This window comes from Triticum urartu, chromosome 1 (assembly GCF_003073215.2).
Source record: "Triticum urartu cultivar G1812 chromosome 1, Tu2.1, whole genome shotgun sequence".
NCBI lineage: Eukaryota > Viridiplantae > Streptophyta > Magnoliopsida > Poales > Poaceae > Triticum > Triticum urartu.
This window is the reverse complement of record NC_053022.1, coordinates 227,582,472-227,609,650: the sequence shown is the minus strand read 5'-3', so window position 1 is coordinate 227,609,650 and position 27,179 is coordinate 227,582,472.

Here is a 27,179-nt window from a genome sequence, read left to right as displayed (position 1 = left end):
AACGGATCCTCACAAACGCGACGTTACCGAAACTAACAAGAAGAAGCAACAACGGAAAGGAGAAAACAACATGGTGAACAACCATCACATAAACATGGCATGATGCGCAACCAAGCATGATGCATGTCCGGTTTAAAGAGGCATGGCATGGCAAAGTGCACAAACAACACTACAAGTTAAGCGGAGCTCAATATGCAACGAGTTGCATATTGCCGAAACACCACAAGACTTATTTAGTTCACTCCCGATAATGCACCCAACAATATTAAATGTTGTTAAACATGGAAAGAGGTAAAGCATAAGTAAACTTACTATTTAGGCAAGTTTAAATGAGGCCGGAAAGAACAAACAACAATTCCGGAAAATCCTCATATGAAAATTTTAGAGTTGGTACTATTCTGCCCTAAACCATATTTTAGAGTTGTTAGATATGCAAGATGAGTGCACCTTGTTAAACTAGGCATTTTTATACCCCGTTTACATATGAAGTTTATTTAATTTCGAGCTACGGTTATTTAGTTATGAAATAAATCATTTTAACATGCTATTTAAGCAAATTAATGCAAACAACAGTTTAAACATGTTTAACATGGATGAAACAGGCATATTATGAAACTAGACAAAATTCTAAGCATTTTACATATTAAGTTTGTTCAATTTGGATGCACGGTTTGTGAGATATTAAATGCACGATGTCCAGGGGTTTTTCTGAAAAACTATGAATCTACGGATAAAGCTAAATTCGGAGGAACGTGAAAAAACATCAACGTGACGAATTTGTCTAGCCCAACAGGAGCAGGGGCGCTGGAGGCTCACGTTGGGCCAACATGCCAGCTGGGGATGGCGGCAGCGCTGGCCCTTGGCGCAAGAAGTGGACTAGGGCGCGAATCTGGGCATCGCTCAGTGGTCTCCCTCGAACAGGATGAAGCAACGGACTTGGTCAACGGAATGACGACGCACAGACTGCACACGTGGGGTTGATGCATTATGCCAAGAGGGGGGCTTTAGGGCCGTCTCGGAGCCCTCCGATCGTGATCGAACGGTTTTGGACGCGAGGAAGGGTTAGGTGTGTTGCAGGTGATATGTGTGCAGAAGGCCTCGGGCTGAACGGAGAGGAGAGAGAGAGAGGCCCGACAGCAGTCTTCGGAGACCGAAAACGTCCGACGTATGACCGGCTATAATGCCGCTATATATATTTAATGGTTGGGCTATCAAACGAGCTCCGAATGGGACGAAAGTTGACAGGCGGTCTATTGACATCATGACAACACTGCATGCCAGCTTTCAACCCATTCTGAGAACATTTTTCTGGCCACTTATAAAATACTATTCCGGACATGCCACGGGCGCGTGCAAGTGTGTCTGGGCTCGGAATGAACAACGAAGAGAACTGGGGGAACCCGGGTGGATGCAAGTTTTGAAAACATGATGATGCAATGCACATGAGGACATGGCAAAATGCAACACGCAAGCAGAAAGACATGGCAACGACGGTGAATAACTGGGAGACACCTGGCGCATCGGTCTCGGGGCGTCACAACACTCCACCACTACAAGAGGATCTTGTCCCGATATCCAAGGATGGCTCCGGAGAGGAACAGAAGAGGAAGGGAAGAGGTAAAACTAAGTTGCTTCTTTGTCAAACGAGTGAAACCAGAGAACCTTGAGAGATAAAATATTTTGAGAAAAGAATACAACGAAGATGAACGAGATTGCGAACACTCTGTTAGATAAGAAGAACATGGGATACAACGAGAACTAAGTGGTTAAGTGACAAGATAGATATTGAAACCACTCCGGTTAAAACAAGAAAGAGAAGGAATAAGAACGATATAATTTGGGCAGCACTCCGACTGTAAATGGAAGGAATTGAACATGAACTTGACAAAACAAGATGATGGGTCGAAGAGAGCAACATCACAATGCCTCTGGAACAAATGTAAGAATGAAATCAAAATAATGGAGGAGAAAACAACATCTGCTACCTCAAATGAGCTTGAAAAAGCATCTTTAGGAGAAGGGTCGAACAAAGTTGTTGGAAAATCAACAATGAAAAGAGCAAGCTTGTAGTGAGCTTATGGAGAACATCTCAAAATTATGAGGTGAAATTCTGCCACTAACAGAAATATAGATTGTATTGATATCAACAAGGAGACGAGAAACTCATTTCACCGGGAGGATAAATGAAGAACCTGGGCCATTTATAAGCACCATAAATAGCAACAATCCTTAGGGAAAGCTTTAGGTGAAATATAACCCAATATAACTCCATCAAAAAGATTGATTGGTTGAAAAGGTCTCTTGAACGAAGAGAAAATGATGGATTTAGAATATGTCCTTCTTGACATTTGAGAATCGTGAAACATGAAGGGAAACTAACAAGAATGACATAACACCATCTCAAGAGATAAGGTAGGAAGAAGTGCACTTTGGAATGCACGATGAAGAATACTTGAACTCCTCAAAACAAAATATGTGTTTAGCACCCTGTTTAATTATGAGTATAGCTTGGTGTATCATAACTCCAAGAGAAATCTTGAAGAACAAATTAAGAATGAAAAGAATCCTTGACGAACCACCATGTTGAGTCTTCTTGAGAACTCCCGTAATAAAAGAATGATCAAACAAAATGAATTTGAAAACACAAGGTGAATCCTTGCAATGATTTAGATGGAGCTTCATGACGGTATGACCGCGAAAACTTGGAACTTCGAAAAGAAAGATGAACAACTTAGCACCGGCAAATTGATATCATGAATGAATTCCGGAAGAAAAGAATTGAATCACCTCAATGAAAAACAGGAATAAGATTTGTTGTATGTTTATCCTTCATCAACTTAACTTGATGACAAGCAACGGATTTGGCATACGACTTATTCTTCTTGAAAAGATATAGCCAAACTTGACAAGGTATTGGTCAAACCACCGGTGGGATTTGGAAACAATGAATGAATTGTTATGATAACGAAGGAAGAGAAATCTTGAATGAACCATCGTAAGAATTGAAAAAGAACAAAGCAAAGGCAAAATTCATCGGGAAGAACTGGAAAATGAATAAAGATACTTGAAGGAATTTGATACATGAGAACAAATAGATCACGAACTAATTAGAGAATATTTGAATGATGCACCGGCAAGATTTGAAGAACAATAGCTAAAACTGACAATGAATAATTCTGAGATGATGGGCTCCGGAGAATCAAACTGAAAAGACTCCTGAATTGCTCCGGATGGGTGAAAAGAATTGTCACAATCGAAAACAATTATGAGAGGATAGCATCATGCTTGAACCATGAATCTTTGGAAGAATGGGTATGATTTGGAGGAGAAACTCTTCTTCGGTCTTCAAATGCAGAGAATGACGATGAGAAACACAACCATGAATTGTTGAGGCACTCCAAAATGAAAAATAGAAAGGTTGAACCACTGATGAAAATAATTTGAAAATGATCTTGGAGAAGGCATTTGAATGATGATAATTCATTCTTACGTCAAACTTGCAGAAGAATTTGAGAGTAGCTCCGAAAAAATCAGAAGAGTCAGGTAAGATCCTGGGAAAAGACCTGTGGGTTAGGGCCCACTCACAGATACACCGTTGAATGATTTAAAAGAGAGATTGCACCAGTTGAATTAAATGGCTTGAATGAGATTACAACCTCGAAAGAGCTTGAACGAATGCAGAGTGGAAACACGAATCTTCGAGATATCTTCAGCACTCCAGAACAATTGAATAGCAAGCGGAGAATGATTATGAGGTGCACCGACATGGCAAAGCATTTTGAACGAGGAAAAGGATATGATCAACAAAGCTTAAATTTAATCCACCGGAGAAGAAAGAGAACGAAGAATGATGAACTAGTAGAGCATCTTCATGAGAATCACCAGGTAAGAACTTTGAAGGAAAAGAATGAAGAAACTTCACATCCATAAGATGGATACTTGATTAAGAAATCTGAGTCCTTGAAGAAAAAGGGTGCGAGGGCGGGAAAACAAAGGCAACTTGGGAAGATGGAATGGATTCCATCGAGAAAACATAGAGTTGATCTTGAGGATGAGGAGAATGACAGGATCATCTAGAAGAGAAGCGCACCGGGTGGAAATAGAATTGGGATGACAATCTTGATGACCAAGAAGGATTAGCACTCCCATAGAACATGAGAACACAACTTGGAAAAGGTATGGAAACACATTTGACATTGAAGCAACTCGAATACCACAACTCAAAACAAAACAAAGGATTTGGCTTGCAGAATAAGCCGGAACAAATACATATGATAGAGATTTACCCAATCCCATATCATGCATCTGTCGGAAAGATATTCTAGGAGCTACTTGAATTCCCACCTATAAACTTCTGAAACTTTTTGGTTATGCAATCAAGTGTTGGGGATACAGGGGAAGCATAATATCTCACCCTAACTAACAATCCCTTCATCTAGCTGTATCCATCTGTCAACACATAACCAAGAAACCTTCAGAAATCGTGTACCTCAACCTTCGAAAAGCATCCGTTATACGAGTTATGGCGATACTCCCAAACTCCCGCCCCAGTACTAGGTGGCGTCGAGGTTATCTCACCAACAACTACATAAAAGAGATTTTCGATGTCGGCGAACTCAGGTATTCCAGACTGCAACGATAAAATTGTGATGACAACACCTCGGAGCTCAACTCCCCGAGACACTGCCACAACCCCTAAATGTCAGGAGGCACCAAGAACAATGTTCTCGTCATAAGAATATCAGAACGATTCCAAGATACCCGCGTGATCCTAAAAAAATTCGTGAAATTTGAGGAGAGAAAAGTCAAAACTTCTACGTCAGGAGGCCTCACCAGAGCGATGAAGTGACCGAGGAGTAAAAAGAATCCTACTCTCCGATATATATAATCCTAAGACTCAAAACATTTTGTTCTAGACTCAACAACGTTAGCAATTCGATCAAGCAGGGGGCTCCTAAGTCGGGGATGGCTCTGATTACCAACTTGTAACACCCACAATGCGGCTATATCTCCCACGTGTCGGGGCACGACTTAGAGGCATAACCGCTTGGTAGTTTTGTCGCAAGAGTGGTAATCTTCACACAATCCCATGTACTAAATAAGGAAGTGATATAGAGTTGGCTTACAATCGCCACTTCACACAAATAACAAGTTAAACATACATCATCCAGAGTACAGTCAAGGTCCGACTATGAAACCAAAATAAAGGAAGACAACCCCAAATGCTAGATCCCCGATCGTCCCAACTGGGCTCCACTACTAATCATCAGGAAACGAAACATAGTAACGAGCCAGATCCGCGTCGAACTCCCACTTGAGTTCGGTAGCATCACCTGTACCGATATCATCGGCACCTGCAACTGTTTGGAAGTATCCGTGAGTCACGATGACTTAGCAATCTCACACCCGCGAGATCAAGACTATATAAGATTATGGATAGGAGAAGGTAGTGAAGTGGAGCTGTAGCAAGCACCAAGCATATATGGAGGGTAACATATGCAAATAAGAGCGAGAAGAGAAGCAACGCAACGGTCGAGAAGCTAGAAGTGATCCTGAAGCTACTTACGTTCAAGCATAACACAAGACCGTGTTCACTTCCCGGACTCCGCCGAAAAGAGACCATCACGGCTACCCACGCGGTTGATTCATTTTAACTAAGTTAAGTGTTAAGTTATCTACAACCGGACATCAACAAATTCCCATTTGCCACATAACCATGGGCACGACTCTCGAAAGTTTATACCCTGCAGGGGTGTCTCAACTTAGCCCATCACAAGCTCTCACGGTTAAAGAAGGATATTCCTTCTCCCGGAAGGACCTGATCAGTCTCCGAATCCCGGTTACAAGACATTTTGACAATGGTAAAACAAGACCAGCAAGACCGCTCGATTGTGCCGACAAATCCTGATAGGAGCTGCACATATCTCATTCTCAGGGCACACTGGATGGGCAAGACATCGGTTTGGCATAGACCCTGGTTGCCCAGGGGGCGCCGGACATCGCCCAGTTCGGACCAACACTTAGAGAAGCACTGGCCCGGGGGGGTTAAAAATAAAGATGACCCTCGGGAGCAAGGCTCCCAAGGGAAAAGTAATAGGTGGTGGTGGCAAATGTTAAAATCAAGGTTGGGCCTTGCTGGAGGAGTTTTATTCAAGGCGAACTATCAAGGGGGCCCCATAACCCCAACCGCGTTAGGAACGCAAAATCAAGGAACATAACACCGATATGACGGAAACTAGGGCGGCAAGAGTGGAACAAAACACCAGGAAAAAGGCCGAGCCTTCCACCCTTTACCAAGTATATAGATTCATTAATTAAATAAGAGATATTATGATATCCCAACATATCCATGCTCCAACATGGAACAAACTTCAGCTTCACCTGCAACAAACAACGCTATAAGAGGGGCTGAGCAAAAGCGGTAACGTAGCCAAACAACGGTTTGCTAGGAAGGTGGGTTAGAGGCTTGACATGGAAATATGGGAGGCATGATATAACAAGTGGTACGTAGCGCGACATAGCGGTAGAGCGAACAACTAGCAAGAAAAGATAGAAGTGATATCAAGGGTATGGTCATCTTTCTTGAGATCCCGCAAGGAAGAAGAATGAGTCCATGAAGAAGACAAACGGACGTAGTCGAACGGATCCTCACAAACGCGACGTTACTGGAACTAACAAGAAGAAGCAACACCGGAAAGGTGGAAACAACATGGTGAACAACCATCACATAAACATGGCACGATGCACAACCAAGTATGATGCATGTCCGGTTTAAAGAGGCATGGCATGGCAAAGTGCACAAACAACATTACAAGTTAAGCGGAGCTCAATATGCAACGAGTTGCATATTGCAGAAACACCACATGACTTATTTAGTTCACTCCCGATAATGTACCCAACAATATTAAATGTTGTTAAACATGGACAAGAGGTGAAGCATAAGTAAACTAACTATTGAGGCAAGTTTAAATGAGGCTGGAAACAACAAACAACAATTCCGGAAAATCCTCATATGCAAATTTCAGAGTTGGTATTGTTCTGCCCTAAACCATATTTTAGAGTTGTTAGACATGCAAGATGAGTGCACCATGTTAAACTAGGAATTTTTCTACCCCGTTTACATATAGTGTCTGGACCCCGATTCCAAGTCACATCGATCTTGCCTGTAACACCTCATATTACTTTGCGGCATCACGCACGGTATCCCCATGGGTGTCGCCTTACCAAGGCCCGGGACCGTTTGCGCCTTTTGGCTCACGTATATGATAGTGTCGCTAGCATCCATATGACAGAGAACCCGGGCCGATATGGCTAGTCGTGAACCCAAAGAGGCACAGACCTATGGGGACAGACACACATGAATCACATCGAGCATGTCGGTCAACAGCATGTGAATCCGGGCTGTAGTACTGGGCTAACAGGACTCCGGGGAACCCAGGCTGTAGCAGGCAAGCAGGACTTCGGATGTCACCGCGTGACATTTCCCCGAAGGGACATACATAGGAACGAAGTGAAACACATGCCGGCCAGTCAAGTGTCCTGAGCAGTAGTGCTGGGCTAGTAGGACTCCGGTGAACCGGGCTGTAGCGGACTACTATGGCTCAAGGAGCACTGGACTATATTTCCCCATAAGAGAGGTTGCCAAGGATAAACAACTAGATTGTCGAATCCCACACATACCAAGAATTTCAATCATACACACAATATGCTCGATATGTGTAAATACAACATGGCATCACAACAAAACTCTACAACTCAAGTACTTTATTTAAAGGCTCCGGAGAGCCATACATAACATGTTCATACAGGTAGGGGTCACATGACCCAACACTAAAGTCATACAATCATACGAGCACATGCGGAAGCAAATAAGTCTGTCTACAGCCACTAGAAAGAAAGAAGGCTTGACGAAGCCTGTCTATCTACATAGGGCCCTCCATGGCCAGAATCACCACTTGGGTGGCAAGTTACTCATTGACGACGGGGTCTACGTAAAACCCATAGGAGGGGGCGGTGTTGTCGTTTGAAAACAGTAATTAAAGCAACATGAGTACAAAGGTACTCAGCAAGTCTTACAATAGATCCTACTATACATACTTATTCTCAAGAAGGTGGTGGAGTTATTGCAGCAAGCCAGCTTTGACTCTTGGCTAAGCTATCCTACGAGACACCACTGTAAAATAGTTTTCGCACACGAGTCCACTAATCACCAACACAATACTCCATCGGGGATCCTCCCTCGTCATCCTATGAGAGGGCCATCCTCGGTACTCACACTTATCTTGAGTCTTTTAGTAGTAACCATTAACTTGTCTATGAACTGTATAGGCAACCAAGTAGTCCTTTACCGCGGACGCAGCTATTCGAATAGATGATGTTAACCCTGCAGGGGTGTACTTCTTCATACACGCTCTCACCACTTATCATCGTTACACGACATGTACTCAGCAACCTTCAAGGGGAAGCCCAACGATGGTGTCGGCCACGGCCTACCTAAACACTCAAGTCTCTAGTCCAGGTTTATCGCCTATCCAGGTTCCATCCACAGGGAGTCTGGCCGAGGTTTCCACATACGGCCCCGAACGATGTGAACAGGGTTCCCGAGACACCAAATGGGTGACTCGGTACACCGTGCCACAGTGTATCTCCCGCATCATAGCCCACCCCTAGGGTCAGCGCTACGCACGGCCACCAACACATAACCTACAAACAGCAGAAACGAGTTGCAACTCCTGGACAGAGTACTAGAGTGGTTAAGAAGCCGGGAGGGTCAATTAAGGATCCCAATGCATGGTAGTAACTAATTCTTAAATCACACATACAGATCTCAGTTCTTAGGGACGGCCTCAATGAAACAAGCCACCATGTACTCCTACATGGCCTCTCATCGATACCTTTACCAAATCATGTTCAACACATCCCTCACATTACCAACGTAATCATTTCACTCTAGCCCATCACCCAGATGAACCAGACCTGACACAACTCTAAGCATAGCAGGCATAGCAAGGTAGGAAACACATACATGGCTCAATCAACTCCTCCACATGCTAGTTGGTTTCATCTAGTTATTGTGGCAATGACAGGTCATGCCAAGGATAAGGGTTCAACTACCGTAGCACACAGCAGTTTGAAACATTGTTGTCTTAATGCAGTAAATGACAGCAGAAGCGAGAACATGGGATTGTATCAATATGATCAATGGGGCTGCTTGCCTGTTGGAGTGGTAGTAGGGTACTTCCCTTCAGCTGGATACTCGAAAATATCCTCGGAGGCAGAACCTACCACGAAAGACACCACAAAACACATCACATGGCATCATGAAACAATATGATGCATGCTATGACATGGCAATATGAGGTGTCCTGCCTAATGCAATGTGAAACAAGTCGGTTTGGGTCCATTTGAATCGAAGATTCAAATGGAAGCTTACGTTCTTAAGCCTTATAAGTGTATTAGCTTGTTTCACCTAAACAGCAAGGTTAAAGTGTTATGTCATGCATGAAACCATTACAGATGGAAATATTGAATTTTTCTGATCAAATTTCATATATAAATCTTTGCATTTGGAGTTACAGATTAAAAGTTATGAATTTTTTAAGTTTGTAATATTTTCTGGAATTTCCTATATAAGAATAATTCCAGTAATTGAGTTATTGCATCAGGGTGACGTCGGCAGGTCAAAGGCGCCAGCCCAAGTCAAACCTGACCGGTGGGCCTTGTCTGTCAGTGTAACAGCTAACTAACAGAGTTAGTTAGTGTTACGTCAGCACTAAACTAGGTTATTTAGGGCCTGGGCCCACATGTCAGTGAGTCAACCTATTAACTAAAGTAACTAGCGTTAACTAATCTAATTCTAAATTAGACAGGGGCGTGGCCCACACGTCAGTGAGTCTGGGGGGGGGGTCAAACTGGGTCAGCGGCGTCAAACTCGCCGGCGTTTAGCCGCCGACGAGGCGAGACGCGGCGGGGTGGTGCGGGTTTGCTCTCCGACGACCAAATGGACGGCGGAGACCTCCTACACATAGCTAGGAACAAGCCGCGTGTCACACCCTGCATTTTGTAACATTTCATTTTCATTAAGAAAGCATGAAAATTTGGACAACAAAAACTTTTGCATTATTTGGCTTTTATTTGGAGTTGGTTTTCCCTCTGTGTTTTTAAGTGCTCTTTAAGGTCAACACAAATCCCCCTCCCATACTTCATCTCCTTGCTCCAAACTTCTGCCCAATGATCATGCCATGTGTATAGTGCAATATAGTATTTTCTTACAAAAATAAATTGGCCAAATAGTATTTTCAAAAATTAGTTTTCCAAAAACCCCTGAATTGAGGTTTGCACTACAAGCACTTGATTTGGGGTGTGAAAAATCTTTCAAAAGGTATATTTGAATCCTATTAGATGTAGGACTCCCATAAACCACAAAAATATAATTTTAAAAGTTATTTTCCTATTTTATTTAAAAGCTTTTTCTTAAGGACAGAAATGGACTTTAATAGGGAAAAAATATTTTATTGTTTCAAAAATATTTGACAAAAATAAGGGAAACTCAGTGGACATATATTTTCCATATATAAGAGTTTCAACACATGGTCATGATCAAAATATTGGACAAAACCTCCCAAAACCATTTCTGCCCATTTCAAGGATTTGAAATATTTCTACAGGAAATATTTTCATAAAAATCCAAGGAAAATCCAGCAAGTCACAAATGCATATTGTGATCACCTTGCAAAGCCTCATGTAAATCAAGGTCATTTTGGTTCACCAAAATGCCCCAAAACACTCTCTGACCAGAAACAAATTTGAACAAGTTTGTACTACCAACTTTTTCTCCTTGACCCCAACTTTTGTGAGCATGTTCACATGACCAAATGAGGCCACTAAACCAAGTGGTGCATCAAGGGGAAGTGATTTGCTCAACTAGATCTACACAAGTTCATTTCTGCTAATTTCTAGGGTTTACAAAAGTTGCATTGGCAACTTTGCCCAAATAAGCTACAAATTGGTGGAAGGCCCTAATTATATGTGTCATTTCACCCTGTGGAGTCTCATGGCAGTTGGAAATCATCTACAAGCCCAAACCATTATCAAACACCTTTTGCCACTTTTCAAAAATCACCATTTTGACCACTAACACTATTCTCCTTGAGCTCAACTTTTTACCACAGCTCCTCCTAGTCCTCTCCTACCTCCAGTAACTCTTCCCTGGCCTTAGCTCAATGATTGAAGAGTGAAACATCCCCATTTATCCTTCTGGACAGCAGCATTCTTCTCCTTTCTCACCTCCCTCCTCACCCCAGTGGCCACCCAAGGCATCCAATGCCCCCCCCCCATTCTTTACTCCCCCCTAGAGCCACCAGACACCTTTGGCCGTGCCCACACTGCATAGAAAATGGCCATGCCGACCATTTGGGCGCTCTGGAGCGCGCTACAGTGCGCTCCCGCACTGTAGCCGCCCCCTTCCAACTGCCCCCAGCCACCTCGGGCCTCCCCAACGCGCCCGACAAGACGCCTCGACGTCCGCAACACGGCAGCTGGTGGGCCCCCTCCTCCTTCTCCCTCCTGTGGCTTCCCTCGCACGCGCGCCGGCCGCCTGCAAGCTCCAATGCACGGCCTCACACGCGCGAGCTCTCTGGTGCCTTCCCCGCTCCTTCCCTTCCCTCCTCTGGACGTGGACTTGATCCACGAACGGTCTGGACTCATTCACGAGTGCCCTCACGGCCTCTGGCCTCGCCCGTGACCTTGCCGGCGCACGAGTCCACGGTGGACCGGTGCCCGGCTATATAAGCCGCCCGGGCCACTCCAGTAGCATCCGCCTCCTCCTCACACCCCCAAGAGCATGCCCGCACCACCCAAACGTCTTCAAGGGACTTCTGTGCTCGGGATCTATCGGAGCTCCGCCACCTCAGGTCACCGTCGATCCAGAGGTATACGCCTTCTCCGCTACCGCTCTCACTCGATCTAGAACCACAGGAGCCCACTGACCATTTCCCCCCTATTTCCCCTCTCTTTTCCTGTCGAAAACGACCGGAACCGCCGCCACCCGAAGCAACTCCACCGTGCCTCCTCGCCGCCGGCGAACCAGGCCACTCCGGCGACCAACTCCACCTCCATCCGAATGGCAGCTCCTCCCTGAGCACAACGGTACCACCCACGCATCCTCCCATGCCCTATATCGCCACCGGCGAGCTTGCCATCGCCTCTGGACGGAGGTAGACGACGACGGCTATGGGCCTTGTCCTTCAGCCTCATGCCCTGACGGGTGGGACCCACCCGTCGGGTTTAAAAATGCACGTGCGCGCGCACCGATTCGTCGTTGGTCGAAGGCGTACTTCGCATTTACGCCTTCGACGTGGCAGCCTTGCGCGGGCTGATTTTCCTCTGGGCCTGCTGCAGTGTGGCCTTTCTGGCCCTGTAGGCACAGTGCCACTTTTCTTTTTCTTTTTCTGTCTGTTTTATGAAAATTCCACAGGATAAAACATTTATCCAAATGGAATAATTCCAACTCCTAAAATCTTAGAATAATCCCACCTATTTATTGATGTAACTTTCATACACATCCATTACACTTTTCTGCATTGTTCAAATTTAAATTCAAATTTGAACCATAAGATCTCTGTTTGAAAATCCACTACTCTGTCCCCCTAACTCCAAATCCAAAACTAGGAATTTTCCCCTTCGTACTTTTCAGCCTAGTATTTAACAAAAATAAGTTGACATTTTTTTGAGCACTTTGGTTTTTCTGTTTTATTATTACCTTATTTTTCTCGTTATTATTTTGCGACGATAGATTGCGTTGCTGACGAAGGAGTTGGACTAGAAGACTTTGAAGACCCGGAAGACTTTGTTGAGCCAGGAAAGCAGCTCTTTGACCATGTCTATGAAACCCTTTTTTTATGCATGACATATAGCACCATATTGTTGTTGCAACGGAATCATGATGATGTGGAACCACTTTGATGGTTTGCCTCCGTTACTTCCTCGTTGGTACTTGCATTGTGCATGACCCTACCTCCTTATGAGGGTTATGCCGGTGGGAGTAGATAGGATGCTAAAGTATTTGCTATGCAAAAAGAGACGGGAATATGCATGGTGATGGAGACAAAGTATTTTCAAAGGACTTTTTGAAAACCCCGTCGGGTGCCTCTTACGCCCGGGGAGATAATGAGATGGGTAACCGCTTGATGACGAAGTGATGTACCGAGGCGAGTGTGTGTGTTGCTTTCAAAAACGGATTGGATTAAGTTGCGACCGTTATTCCAACCTTACATGCACAACCACTCTACCCTTATATGGGAAAGGGCATTATTGATTACCTAGTCCGATACTAGCTTGGAGCCCGCATTACTAGTGATAGGGGAGAGTTGGTGCTCTCTCTCGGGACGGGGTCGTGCCAGGTAGGGCGGCCAAGAACATTTTTATGGGGCACCGGACACACCATTGGTACCCCGTGCCAGTGGTATGTGATGAATATGGGAGCAAGGCTCCACAATTTTAAGTTGTGAAATGTTGGGCATGGGGGTTACTACCAATCGAGTGGACTCCATGTTAGTGTCGTCTAGGGAAAGATAGTGATCGGGTGCTTACCCCGGGTACTTGAGGTACCGCGGGTCATGGATGACACGGAAGTTCCCCGGATCTTGTGGGTAAAGTGTGCAACCTCTCTAGAGTGTAAAACTATCCAAATAGCCGTGTCCACGGTCAAGGATAGTTGGGTAACCGCTCTTGGGCTACGTCCACATGTTTACAAACCAGTGTATGTGTTTGGATAAGTGGGAAGAACTACTAGGGTCAAGTCAAAGGACTTGACATGATGGAGTTGGGTTGATGCCCACTCTATTTATGTTGATATCTGTAACCTGTCCTCATGGTTACTTGAATTCTCCTGATGCATGTCTTACAAGTTGTTGGACATGTCATTGCACTCAAAACTAGCTTTCTGCAAAAATTTACCTATATCATGCATTGTTGTATCTTTAGCCAAAACATGGGTTACTTGCGAGTACATTCAAAGTACTCATTGGCTTGCCACTGGTTATTTAATTGGCCAGGCATGGAAGAACAGGAGTTCGAAGAAGAGTTCTTTGGAGACGAACATGCGAACTAGGACGTTTCCCAGTCAGAATGCCTGTAGGGTTAAGGCAGATGGCATGGGTTCTACTTATCGACGAAGATTTCCGCTACTTAAGTTTATTTGGCATTCAGCCCTTGTGGCTTTATCTATGTAAGACTTGACCATAATGGTCATAATTTGTGTAAGACGATATGTATGGATGTAAGACTCTTGTTATTCAGCTTCTGTGTGTTCCGTGATCATTGATCTCTGGGATCATTGTACACGTGCATTCGGTGATCACGACTTATGAGTCGGGGTCCCCACAGAGCTGGTATCAGAGCCATCCTGACTGTAGGAAGCCTTAGTTAGCATGGGCGTTAGTTAGGATAAAACCTGTTTTGCAAAACCCTCTATACTCCTCTTCTTTTCTAAGCTTACCAGACCCAAGATATATTTCTGTATTGACCTCTCCCATTCAACCTTTGTAGATGGCTGCCATACCCGAAGATTTCCTGACCACCGGATTTCCCGTGCTTCTCGAGGATAGCCTCAAGAAGTGCCAGTTTTACCGAGCCCCCATTTTCACCTACCATGAGCATTGGATCAATGACACCGAGACGGAGTATCATGTGGAAGTGATCGTGAAGGCTAATGACTCTCCAACAAGCTGGTTCTTCGAGGGACCCCGGATGGAAACACTGGTTCTTACCGTCAAGACGGCAACCCTCAAGGCACTCACCCGCCTCCGAGACCTTCTTCCAGAGATGGCTGACGAGTTGGCAACCCGCTTCTTGCCTTATCGGAAGGAAGGTGAGGATGAGAGCAGTGCACTAGCTCCACCATTAGAAGAAGGACTTCCACTCCGATTCCAGACCTACTTCAGCCTTTGTGCCGATAGTTTGGCACAACACTTGGCCTCGGAATCAATGGAGCTCCAAAAGGAACTTCATGAGATCAAGACACTTCTTCTCCAAGCACAAGGGAAGATGGATAGGATCAAGAAGGAAGGTGCTCCCCCTGGACAGCTCATAATCGCATACCGAGGCGGAAAACCCCCAAAGGATGGGGAACCACCACATCAACACCGCATGAGTGCAAGGGATTACCGCAAGCTCTTCACACCATCGGCAAAGCAACGCCGTGTTGAGCTCCTCCACTCCCCCACCCCTTTGAGAAATGAAGGAAGTCAGGCCATAGGTGACAAGGAGGAAGACCCAGAAGAGCCAGACTTCGTGACCAAGCATTCCACCACTTACGCATCATTCGCAACCTGGATATGCCCATTAGTAACCCCTGCGGTAGGATAGGTCGTGTACCCCTTATGTGAAGTTGAGTCCTTGTAATGGTTCACATGAAACCATGTAGTGTCGTGTTTGCTTTTGATGTGTTTGATGGACGTCGTGTTTTCCTTCGGGGACTTGTAAGCGACTACATCACCCATTTGGATTTTAATGAATGTGTTTGGTCTTTTGGCCCCTGCATGCAAACAATTAGTGTCATACCAACCCCCTTACTAGGCATCCCATCTATATTGCTTCCCCTCATCTTTCCCAATCATGAGACCTTGACCGCTCCAACAGGATGTCTGTTGTAACACGTACTGGTACCTCTACCCAGCAGCAAGAAGCCGGAGCAGGAGCCAGTCAGGACCAAACCCAAGGACAAGCTCCACCACCTCCACCACCTCCAAACATGGACATGGCTCAGCTTCCCCAAGCCTTCCGAGAGGAACGCCAAGCCAACACTGCAGCCCTCCAGATGATTGCTCAAGCTATCAATCGCCAGCCGGCAGGAAACGGCAATGGACGTTCCATGTTGGTGGAGTTGGTGGGGCTCGCCCAAGGGTCCACGGGCGCGAGCGGCAAGCAGGTGGCGCGGTGGCGAGCTCTCGCACGCCGGCGTCACCTCCCTGCCTGCCTGGCGGGGACGAAGCAGCTAGCTGGCACGGGCCAGCACAGTGCTGGGCCGCCAGGTGGGCCGGCTGGTGGCTTTGCCAGGTTAGTTTCCTTTCTCTCTCTTTTTTATTTTTTTCTATTTATTCGGTTTTGTGTTTTGAAATAGTAAAAATACTATTTCACTTAGGAAAACCCTGAAAATATTCAGAGGCACATTTGAAAATATTCTCAACAGCCTAAAATTACCTTTAGGATTATTTGGGCATTTTAAAATATTTATAGGATTTAAATTGCCCAAATGCAATTAGTAATGAATAATCCAATGACCTTATGATGTCCTAGAAAAGTGTGCACCATTTTGTCAAAGGTTTTAACCCAAAACAAAAAGGGTGGACTTTTTAGAAGGGCATTTCAGGTTCATTGAAAAAGTATTTAGTAAACCCTAGTTGTTCCAGGGGGGTACTGGGGGTTCTGTCATCCCCATTTCAGTTTTCTGGGAAAATAAACATGATGCAACACTCTAATGCATGAACTAGCTAGCGTGTGACATATAGAGTTTATTTAATTTGGAACTATGGTTATTTAGTTATAAATAAATCATTTTAACATGCTATTTAAGCAAATTAATGCAAACAACAATTTAAACATGTTTAGCATGGATGAAAGAGGCATATTATGAAACTAGACGGAATTCTAAGCATTTTACATATTAAGTTTGTTCAATTTGGATGCATGGTTTGTGAGATATTAAATGCATGATGTCCAAGGGTTTTTCTGCAAAACTGTGAATCTACGGATAAAGCTAAATTCGCAGGAACGGGAAAAAACATCAACAGGCCGAATCTCTGTGGCCCAACAGGAGTAGGGGCGCTGGAAGCTCACATTGGGCCAACAGGACGGCTGGGGATGGCAGCTGCATTGGGCCTTGGCACAAGAAGTGGCCCAGGGCACGAATCTGGACATCGCTCGGCCGTCTCCATCGAACAGGATGAAGCAGCGGACTTGGTCAACGGGAATGATGACGCACGGACTGCGCGCATGGGGTCGATGCACTGTGCAAAGAGGGGGGCTTTGGGGCCGTCTCGAAGCCCTCCGATCATGATCGAACGGTTTCGGACGCGAGGAGGGGTTAGGTGGGCTGTGCAGAAGGCCTCGGGCTGAAAGGAGAAAAGAGAGAGTGGCACGACAGCAGTCTACGGAGACCAAAAACGTCTGACTTATGACCGGCTATAATGCCGCTATATATATTTAACGGTTGGGCTATCAAACGAGCTCCGAATGCGACGAAAATTGACTGGTGGTCTGCTGATAACATAACAACACCACATGCCAAGTTTCAACCCATTCCGAGAATATTTTTCCGGCCACATATAAAATACAATTCCGAACATGCCGCGGGCGCGTGCGAGTGCGTTTGGGCTCAGAACGAACAATGAAGAGAACTGGGGGAACCCGGATGGATGCAAGTTTTGAAAACATGATGATGCAATGCACATGATGACATGGAAAAATGCAACATGCAAGCATAAAGACATGGCAACGACTGCGAATAACTGAGAGACACCTGCCGCATCGGTCTCGGGGCGTCACATCCAATACCTTGCTTTTGCCTTCGCCAACGTAGGTCATATGCTTTAGATGTGACAGAGATAAAGTAGTGTCCATCAATAAGTTCCTTTCACCAGTCACCTGATTTGTACATCCACTGTCGAGGACCCACTCAGTGGCTTTGGGTTGATCATCCTGCAGATGAATTAGTGCATCTTATGAACTCATATACTTCAGTAGTGAAGAATATGACATCAAATTCATCAGATTAATTTCATGAAGCAATAGAACAGATATAGCAGTATGAGGATGAGAGAAATGAAAATTCATTTCTTCATAATTGGCTTGCGTCCTTTCAAGCATATTCAGGTCTCCAGCAAATTCTTGAGACGTTTAAGTTCATTTGGAGAGCCGACCCTGCAAAAGAGATTAGTTCTTTTTCTTCACTGATACATCTCCAATGTATCTACTTTTCGAAACACTTTTGCCCTTGTTTTGGACTCTAACTTGCTTGATTTGAATGGAAATAACCCAGACTAACGATGTTTTCAGCAGAATTTCCATGGTGTTATTTTTGTGCAGAAATAAAAGTTCTTGGAATGACCTGAAAATCCACGGAGACACGTTTTGGAATTAATAAAAAATAATAGCGAAAGAATCAGCGTCAGGGGGCCCACACCCTGTCCACAAGGGTGCAAGGCCCCCCTGGGGCGTGCCCCGTGCCTCATGGGCCCCCTGGGACTCCGCCGACCTCAACTCCAACTCTATATATTCAGGTTCAGGGAGAAAAAAATAAGGGAGAAGGATTCATCGCGTTTTACGATACGGAGCAGCCACCAAGCCCTAATCTTCCTCGGGAGGGCTGATCTAGAGTCTGTTTGGGGCCCCGAAGAGGGGAATCCGTCACCATCGTCATCATCAACCTTCCTCCATTCGCAATTTCATGATGCTCACCACCGTGTGTGAGTAATCTCATCGTAGGCTTGCTGTACGGTGATGGGTTGGATGAGATTTACCATCTAATCGAGTTAGTTTTGTTAGGGTTTGATCCCTAGTATACATTATGTTCTAAGATTGATGTTGCTATGACTTTGCTATGCTTAATGCTTGTCATTAGGGCCCGAGTGCCATGATTTCAGATCTGAACCTATTATGTTTTCATGAATATATGTGAGTTCTTGATCCTATCTTGCAAGTCAATAGTTACCTACTATGTGTTATGATCCGGCAACCCCGAAGTGACAATAATAGGGACCACTCGCGGTGATGACCGTAGTTTGAGGAGTTCATGTATTCACAAAATGTTAATGCTTTGGTCCGGTACTCTATTAAAAGGAGTCCTTAATATCCCTTAGTTTCCAATAGGACCTCGCTGCCACGGTAGGGTAGGACAAAAGATGTCATGCAAAAGTTCTTTTCCATAAGCACGTACGACTATATTCGGAATACATGCCTACATTACATTGATGAACTGGACCTAGTTGTCGGAGTAATGGGCCACGGGTAGGCTAACCCGAGGCCCAGAACCTTTCAAGACATCGGGGAAGACTGCGCCCCTCAAGATGCCAAGATAAAGAGCCGTCTTCTGGGGGCCGGCTGGAGGAACAGCCGGCTGCCCGTATACGGCCGAGTCCTAGAGGCAAGGCTAGGACGAGCCACTCAGCAGATTCTAGAGAAGTCTGCCCCAAGGAGTCGGCCCATGACACCAGGGAAGCCCGTACTCTCATCAAGGGGGACGGGACAAGGAATGGCAACAGTGCAGCCCATCCCCTCCCCCTTTCCAGGGGCTGGCATGGTCACAGTGCGCCGTACGGCGGAGATCTCCGCCCAGCCCAGAACTGTTGCCATGCCATCCCTGACATCATCACAAGAAGGCGGAGTCTTGCCCCCAAGACGGCCTGTCGGTACGGCCCAAGGACGACGGGCCCCACCAGGCGGCGAGAGCCCGGAAGACGGCGACGATCCCACTAGTCGGACCCGAGGGAGGTCGGCCCCTATGAGTCGGGCTGCCCCTTCCTTGGGACCCACTCGCCATTAACCATACAAGACGCGGGGTGGCTACAGTAATCGCCCGCCAGGTGGCGGAGCTATAGCCACGACCCCCTGACCAAGCATGCGTGATTAGAGACACGACAACAGTGATCAGCTGTCGACAAGACCCGAGAGCGGCGGGGATGGCCTGTCGGCCCCGTACCCAACAAGTCGGCGAGGCCCACCAGGCGGTGGGCCCCAGCAGTCGGCGGAGAAGCCGGCGACCGAAGAGACTGACAGCCGGGCCCTACGCCCGACCGGATTACCATTGTACCCCTGGGGGTAGGCCTATATAAACCCCCAGGGCACCCATGCAAAGGGTTCACAACCTGTTAGAACTAGACCAGATCATAGAGGCAGGAGAGAGCTAGCCCCGCCTTCTCCTACCTCTAGCATACAGCTCAAGGAGCACCTTTGTACTCACTTGTGCCTTAGTGATCATGCGGAGACCCCACAGAGTAGGACTAGGGGTGTTATCTCCTAGGAGAGCCCCGAACCTGGGTAAAGTATGCCGGCGTTCGTGTCTACGCCTCATCCCGCTTCCGGGCACCGGCGACGTTCTACTCGCTCCCACCATGATAAGCCATCCCTTGGCATATGTCGCACCCAACCCCCGACATTTGGTGCCCACCGTGGGGCGAGGTGCACCGTCGTCCGGAGACCTGTTCTGGATGGGAACCCTTTTTCTCTCTAACGAGCGCAGCCAGCCCGGCACGCCAGACGGAGTCTGCGCCCACGTGCTGCATGGCGCGGAAGTCGCCTGCGTGGCAAGTTGCCTCACTAATCTCATTGGCGAGGTCCACCTCTCCGGCGAGCCCGCATCTGACGCAGGCACAGACGGCCACGAGAGCCTCCTTGCGGGCCTCCTCGATCAACTCCACTTCGCCAGCGAGCCAGCTGTGGACCTGGAGTCTGTAGGCTCCACCGACCCAATGTTGGTTGACTCCAACACTGCGTCGCTTGACGCGTTCTGCACCAACGTGGTGGTCTACGACGAGCCGCTCCCTCGCGCGGAGAGCGGCAGAATCACCGTCATAGAAGTGCTTGTCATCGGTCACGGCGAGCACTCCGGCGGAGGTGCTCGCGACCGGCTCGACGCGGCACTGCAAGACCTGACGGCGCCCATCCCAGAAGACGCCGCCCCCGAGATGCTGGAAGCACACCGCATCCAGCTCATCGAGGGCGCCAAGAAGCTTGCCAACATGAGACGCCTGTCGGAAGCCTACCGGCACGAGATGGACCGCGCTGTGGGTGGCACGCCGGCTCCTGCTGGGCCCAGCCGCCTTGGCGCGGTCCAGCAGCACGGCGTGGCCATCGCCATCCTGCTCGGGGTAGATTGCCCCATCTACACCACGCCTGCAGAAAATATTCGAGCTGCCCAGGCGGTAGCAGCAGAGATGGACAAATTCAAGGGCGAGGAACGTCGCCAGATGGCGGAGCGCGTCCAGCGGCTCCTTGACACGGTTGCCGAGCAGCACGAGGCCGGGTGCCGCATTGAGGCGCCACAACGGCAAAACGACGATCCACCTCCCCGCCGAGACCAAGGCGTGACCTCTCGGACGCCGACTGGTGACGGTCGTGGGAGAAGAGACAAGGAGCCGACTGCTAGCCGTAGCCGCACTCGCATCACCATTGAGCGCGACCAAGACGGCCGCCCGAGAGGAGTGGAACGATGGGATGACTGTCCTCCTCATCCCCTTCAGAGGGAAAGGCGCGTCACCCCGCCGCCTGTTGAGCACGCGACACTCGGCGATCGCCTTGGCCATCGAGAGGGAGGCGGAGAAAACGACGCCCGCCACCGGATCGACCGTCTCCACTGGTCCCTGGCGCTGGAAGAGGAAGATGAATTGGGCCCGCCCTATTTCGGCCCCACATTCGAGACGAGCCTTTCCCCAAGATACACGCCCAAATACACCGGCTCCGTGAATCCGGAGGACTGGCTGGTCGACAACTCCACTGCCGTCAGCATAGCAAATGGCAACAAGCGCGTCGCTATAAAGAATGTTCCGCTCATGCTCCAGGGCACAGCCCGGACATGGCTGAACAGTTTGAAGCCCCGTAGCATCAACAGTTGGGCTGACTTCACCGAAGCCTTCATCCGCAACTTCACCAGTACGTACAAGAGGCCGCCCAAGCCTCGCCAGCTCTCCTTGTGCGTGCAAGGGCCCAACGAGTCGACTCGCGACTACCTCACGCGCTGGGCCGAGCTCCGCAACTCTTGCGAGGGCGTGCACGAGGTGCAGGCCATCGAGTACTTCATTGCTGGGTGCCGAGAGGGCACCCTCCTCAAGCACTGACTTCTCTACGACGAGCCGGCGACCCTCGACGAGCTGCTGATCATAGCAGATAAATATGCCACATCCGACTCCTCCATGAAGGCAGAGATCCAAGTTGACGCCTTGGGCAAAGTGGCCGCTCAGGCTCCCCGAACCCCAGCTGGAACACCAGACGACGCCAGCAATAGAGCGACAAGAAGCGCAAAACCATACAGCCGGCTTGCATAAGCCAGCAGGTGCCAGGAGTGGAGGACCAGCAGTCAGATGGGTAGCCTCAGTCCAAGCGCCCGAAGGGCGGCAAGTCCAATTGGCTGGCCGCCTTCTCATATGAGCAGACTCTTGATGCACCCTGCAAATTCCACAGTGGTGCGAAGCCGTCCAACCACACCACTCGGAAGTGCCATTGGCTCACCAGGATCGCCAAGGGAGACGGCCTTCCGCCTCCTCCGCCTGCTGGGCAGTAGCCGCCTCCTCCTTCGCCCCAGCAGCCGGCGGTCAGACCAGTCGGAGCCATACAAGACGAGTACCCAGAAGAGCATGGAGCCTATGTCGTGTTCACCAGCGTGGCCGATCATTAATGCAGCAGACGGCTGCAACAACAAGAAGTGAATGCGGTAGCATCAGAGGCTCCAGAGTTCATGCATTGGTCTGTGAAACCCATCAGCTGGAGCAGAGCCGACCACCCGGAGGTGATGCCCAACCCCGGCTCCTATGCCCTGGTTTTGGATGCCACCTTTGCCACAGACAGGCGAGCTGCACGTTTCTCCCGAGTTCTGATAGATGGCGGCAGCAGCATCAACATCCTGTACAAAGATACCATGGAGAAGTCAGGAATCAAACAAAGGCAGCTTCAGTCCAGCCGGACTGTATTCCATGGCATAGTTCCTGGCCTTTCCAGCTCACCAATCGGCAAGATCCAGATGGACATCCTCTTCGAAGACAAGGATCACTTTCGCCGAGAGCCAGTTTGGTTTGAGGTGGTACCTTGAGAGCCCATACCACGCACTGCTTGGTCGGCCCGCTCTGGCCAAGTTTATGGCGGTCCCCCACTATGCCTACCTCAAGATGAAGATGCAGAGTTCCAAGGGTATTCTGACCATAGCCGGCGACTACGAGAAGTCGTCCGTCTGCGCGGCTGAGAGCAGTCGGTTGGCTGAGTCCCTTGTGATCGCAGCTGAGAGGCGTCTCCTTGACCGGGTTGTGGCAATGGCAGGCAAGCGGACGGAGATGTCGCCCGATCCCAAGGAGTCGGAAGCTGAGGGCTCGTTCAAGCCGGCCAAAGAGACTGTAACGCCCCAAGACCGGAGCTTCAGATGCCTTCCAGGGTTTCCGGATTTTCGTCGTGTGATTTGTTGGTTTATTGCTTTCATTTTGCATCATGTGCATTGCATCATGTCATAAATCTTTTGCATCTCAACTAAATAATTTGTGTGGATCTTCGATCCATTTAAATCGAGGGAAGAGTGACTTCTCTTTATAACATTACCCTTCTAATATTTAGGGAGCTATTATAAATATTCCATTAATTTGGAATCATCATAACACACGTGCAAAAAAATTCCCATGCCTATTCCTCTTCGAGTTTCACCTTCAAACCTTGCCAATATCTCTCATCTCTTTTATCGAGGCTCCTCCTAAATTCTCAACATTTTTGGCCACTCCTAAACCTTGTCCTAGTTCAAACAATTTTAATTAAATTCAAATGAGTTTGAATTTAAATCTTGCATTCGTGCTAACTTCTATTTTCTTGGATTAAGCTCATTTTTGTGCATTCGGGAAAATTATCCCCATGCTAAAAATCCTTCCCTAACCCTCTCTTTATTTTCCTCTCTCTAATTTCTTTTCTGTTTAAGGAATAAGTTTTTTAAAGAGAGAGGGAGGAGAGAGTCCAGCCCATCTAGGGTCTTCAACCAGCAGTAGCACTGGGCCGGCCTCCCTGGCGCAAGGTTTTCCTGGGCTGGCCTCCAAGCGCAGTAGCTGCCGCGGCCCATCAGCGCATCCCCAGCCCGCTCACCATCCCCGCAAGCCACTGATCTGGGCCGGCCTCTAAGGCCCAGCCGGGCGCCGCTGTAACCCTAGCTCGCAGCCTCACCAACTCCCTCGCATCTTCCCCTCGCGCCGTTAGAGCCCCCACGTTCGAACCCCATCTCCTCGATCCCCATCTCCCTCGCGCAGCAACCTCCCAATCCCATCGCCCCTCTCCCTCGACCCCCTCCTTCTTCCCTCCGTCGCATCGTCCCTCAAGCTCCTGCAAGCCCGCGACCTCTGCTGCCCCGCGAGCACCTCCTCCGCCGCTGCTGAAGTCCGAGAACCCCGCCTCCTGCTTCTCCTCGTTCTCGCTGCTTGCCTGCGGGCCACACGGCCTGAGGCCGGCGACCAGCGCCGCCGCACCCGATCCTCATCATCGCCAGCTCGCCCCCATTGCCCGGTCGTCAGACCTCGCCGCATCCGGCCGTCTCCAGCGCCGCACCACCGGAGCTGCTCCTTCCCCGCGACTAAAGCCCCAAGCACTACCTCGTCACCCTGCTTCGTCCGGCCGCCGCGTCGCCATGCTCCAGCACCGCTTCGAGCTCGTCTTCCTCGACCTCCATGCCATCCCGGAGTTTCTCGCCGCCATGCCAACTCCTGCTGCTGCTGTTGCTTTGCTGTAGAGCTCCGCCGCATCAAGTGCCCTTGCTTTCGAGCGACAGGACGGGGTCCCGTGCCTGCGCTGATTTCCCTATCGCAAGCCTCCATGCGGCTTCGTCGTTCTCCCAAGGTCCTTGTGCTACTTCTTTTCAGACCATCAAGACCGGCAAGTTCAACTACAGGGATACCACGTACCACGACACACGGATGCCCTAACGAGTACCACGACAGACCGCCCAGTACCCCTTCAAATCCTTCAAGACCTTCAAGTGAACGACTACCATCGCTCCAAGATCCGAACGGCTACGACAACATGAACATCTACGGAACGTTTACGACTACACGATGAACCGCCAAGGCCGGCCACAACCCTTGTACCACTACTAACTCCAAGTACCACTCATGTCGGCAAGACCCGCAAGTCGGACCCCGAATGATCGACGTATCGTGGACCGTGTACAACTACCATCGCCCCGAAGATGTTGGAGTCATCAAGTACCTCTCCGAATGAACGCAAACGATTATCGTCGCAAGAATGGGACCGGAAAGTCCGAAGACCCCAAGTACCACGACACCGATGACATGAATGTCTATGGAAACTCGTGCAATGATAAACATGTACTAGTACCGTCGCCGAGATCGCAAGAACCTCTACCCTCGAACCTAGAGCGTGCGAGAACGACTACTTCCACTACCGCCATCCCAATAAAGTCTACTTCCTCTAATTTGCATCGAACCCAAACCATCTCGTTTGCACGCTTCGAAGGTATAACCCCGAGACGACGTCCGTGAACGAATGTTTGCGATGTTTGAGATGCTCATGTTTGCACCGTGTCCAAATTGTCACTCGTTTCCTTGCCGCCAACTCGTGGGACACCCAGAGTCCGGGATCACCCCACCATCTCTAGCATGTTCCGAACATCCGCACCCTTGCTTCCTTTGCACCGGTATCTCTGTGAGCTACCGGAACCGATATGGTGCTGTGTCATCATTTTCGGATTCGTCGCTGTGGCCCTTTTTCTTTCCACCATGGTGACGAATGTTTCATAATGCTCATGTCAACTTTTTCATAAAAATTGCATAAACTTGCACATGTCATCCGCATCATGATAACAACATTTAAAATGTTTAAAATTGTTGTTTGCTTTAAATTGCTAATGCATATGGGGATTTACCGGATTTGTTGTTTGTTATATCCGGCCCCATTTAAACTGTTTAAATGATATTAGTTTTGTTATGCTTCACCTCTTGCCATATTAACCAACATTTAATATTGTTGAGTACCTAACTGAGAGTGAACTAAATAAGTCATGTGCTGTTTCGTCAATATGCAACTCATTGCATATTGAGCTCCACTTAATTTGTAGGATTGTTTGTGCACTTTGCCATGCCATGCATCATTAAACCGGACATGCATCATACTTGGTTGTGCATCATGCCATGTTTATGTGGTGGTTGTTTACTATGTTGTTTGCTTCTTTCCGGTGTTCCTCCTTCGGGCTAGTTCCGATAACATCGTGTTTGTGAGGATCCGTTCGACTACGTCCGTTTGTCTTCTTCATGGACTCGTTCTTCTTCCTTGCGGGATTTCACGCAAGATGACCATACCCTCGAAATCACTTCTATCTTTGCTTGCTAGTTGCTCGCTCTATTGCTATGCCTATGCTACGATACCTACCACTTGCTTATCATGCCTCCCATATTGCCAAGTCAAACCTCTAACCCTCCTTGCCCTAGAAAACTGTTGTTTGGCTATGTTATCGCTTTGCTCAGCCCCTCTTATAGCATTCTTCGTTGCAGGTGAAGATTGGAGTTTGTTCCTTGTTGGAACATGGATATTTATTGGGATATAACAATATCTCTTATTTAATTAATGCATCTATATACTTGGAAGGCTCGGCCTTATGCCTTGTGTTTTGTTCCACTCTTGCCGCCCTAGTTTTCCGTCATATCGGTGTTATGTTCCTTGATTTTGCGTTCCTTACATGGTTGGGTTATAATGGGAACCCCTTGACAGTTCGCCTTGAATTAAACTCCTCCAGCAAGGCCCAACCTTGGTTTTACCATTTGCCACCTAAGCTTTTTTCCCTTGGGTTCTACAGACTCAAGTTTCATCTTTATTTTAAACCCCCGGGCCAGTGCTCCTCTGAGTGTTGGTCCAAACTAGAGCACCGTGCAAGGCCATCCCTTGGCAACTTGGGTTGCGTCGGCTCCTGTACGCTTACCTTATCCGGTGTGCCCTGAGAACGAGATATGTGCAGCTCCTATCAGGATTTGTCGGCACAACGGGTGGTTTTGCTGGTCTTGTTTTACCATTGTCGAAATGTCTTGTAACCTGGATTCTGAGTCTGATCGGGTCTTCCTGGGAGAAGGAATATCCTTCGTTGACCGTGAGAGCTTGTGATGGGCTATGTTAGGACACCCCTGCAGGATTATGAACTTTCGAAAGCCGTGCCCGTGGTTATGGGCAGATGGGAATTTGTTAATGTCCGGTTGTAGAAAACCTGAAACTTAACTTAATTAAAATGGATCAACCGCGTGTGTAGCCGTGATGGTCTCTTCTCGGCGGAGTCTGGGAAGTGAAGACGGTGTTCGAGTTATGCTTGAACGTAAGTAGTCTTGGATCACTTCTTGATCACTTCTAGTTCACGATCGTGCCTTGCCTTCTCTTCTCGCTCTCATTTGCATATGTTAGCCACCATATATGCTAGTGCTTGCTGCAGCTCCACCTCATACCTTTTC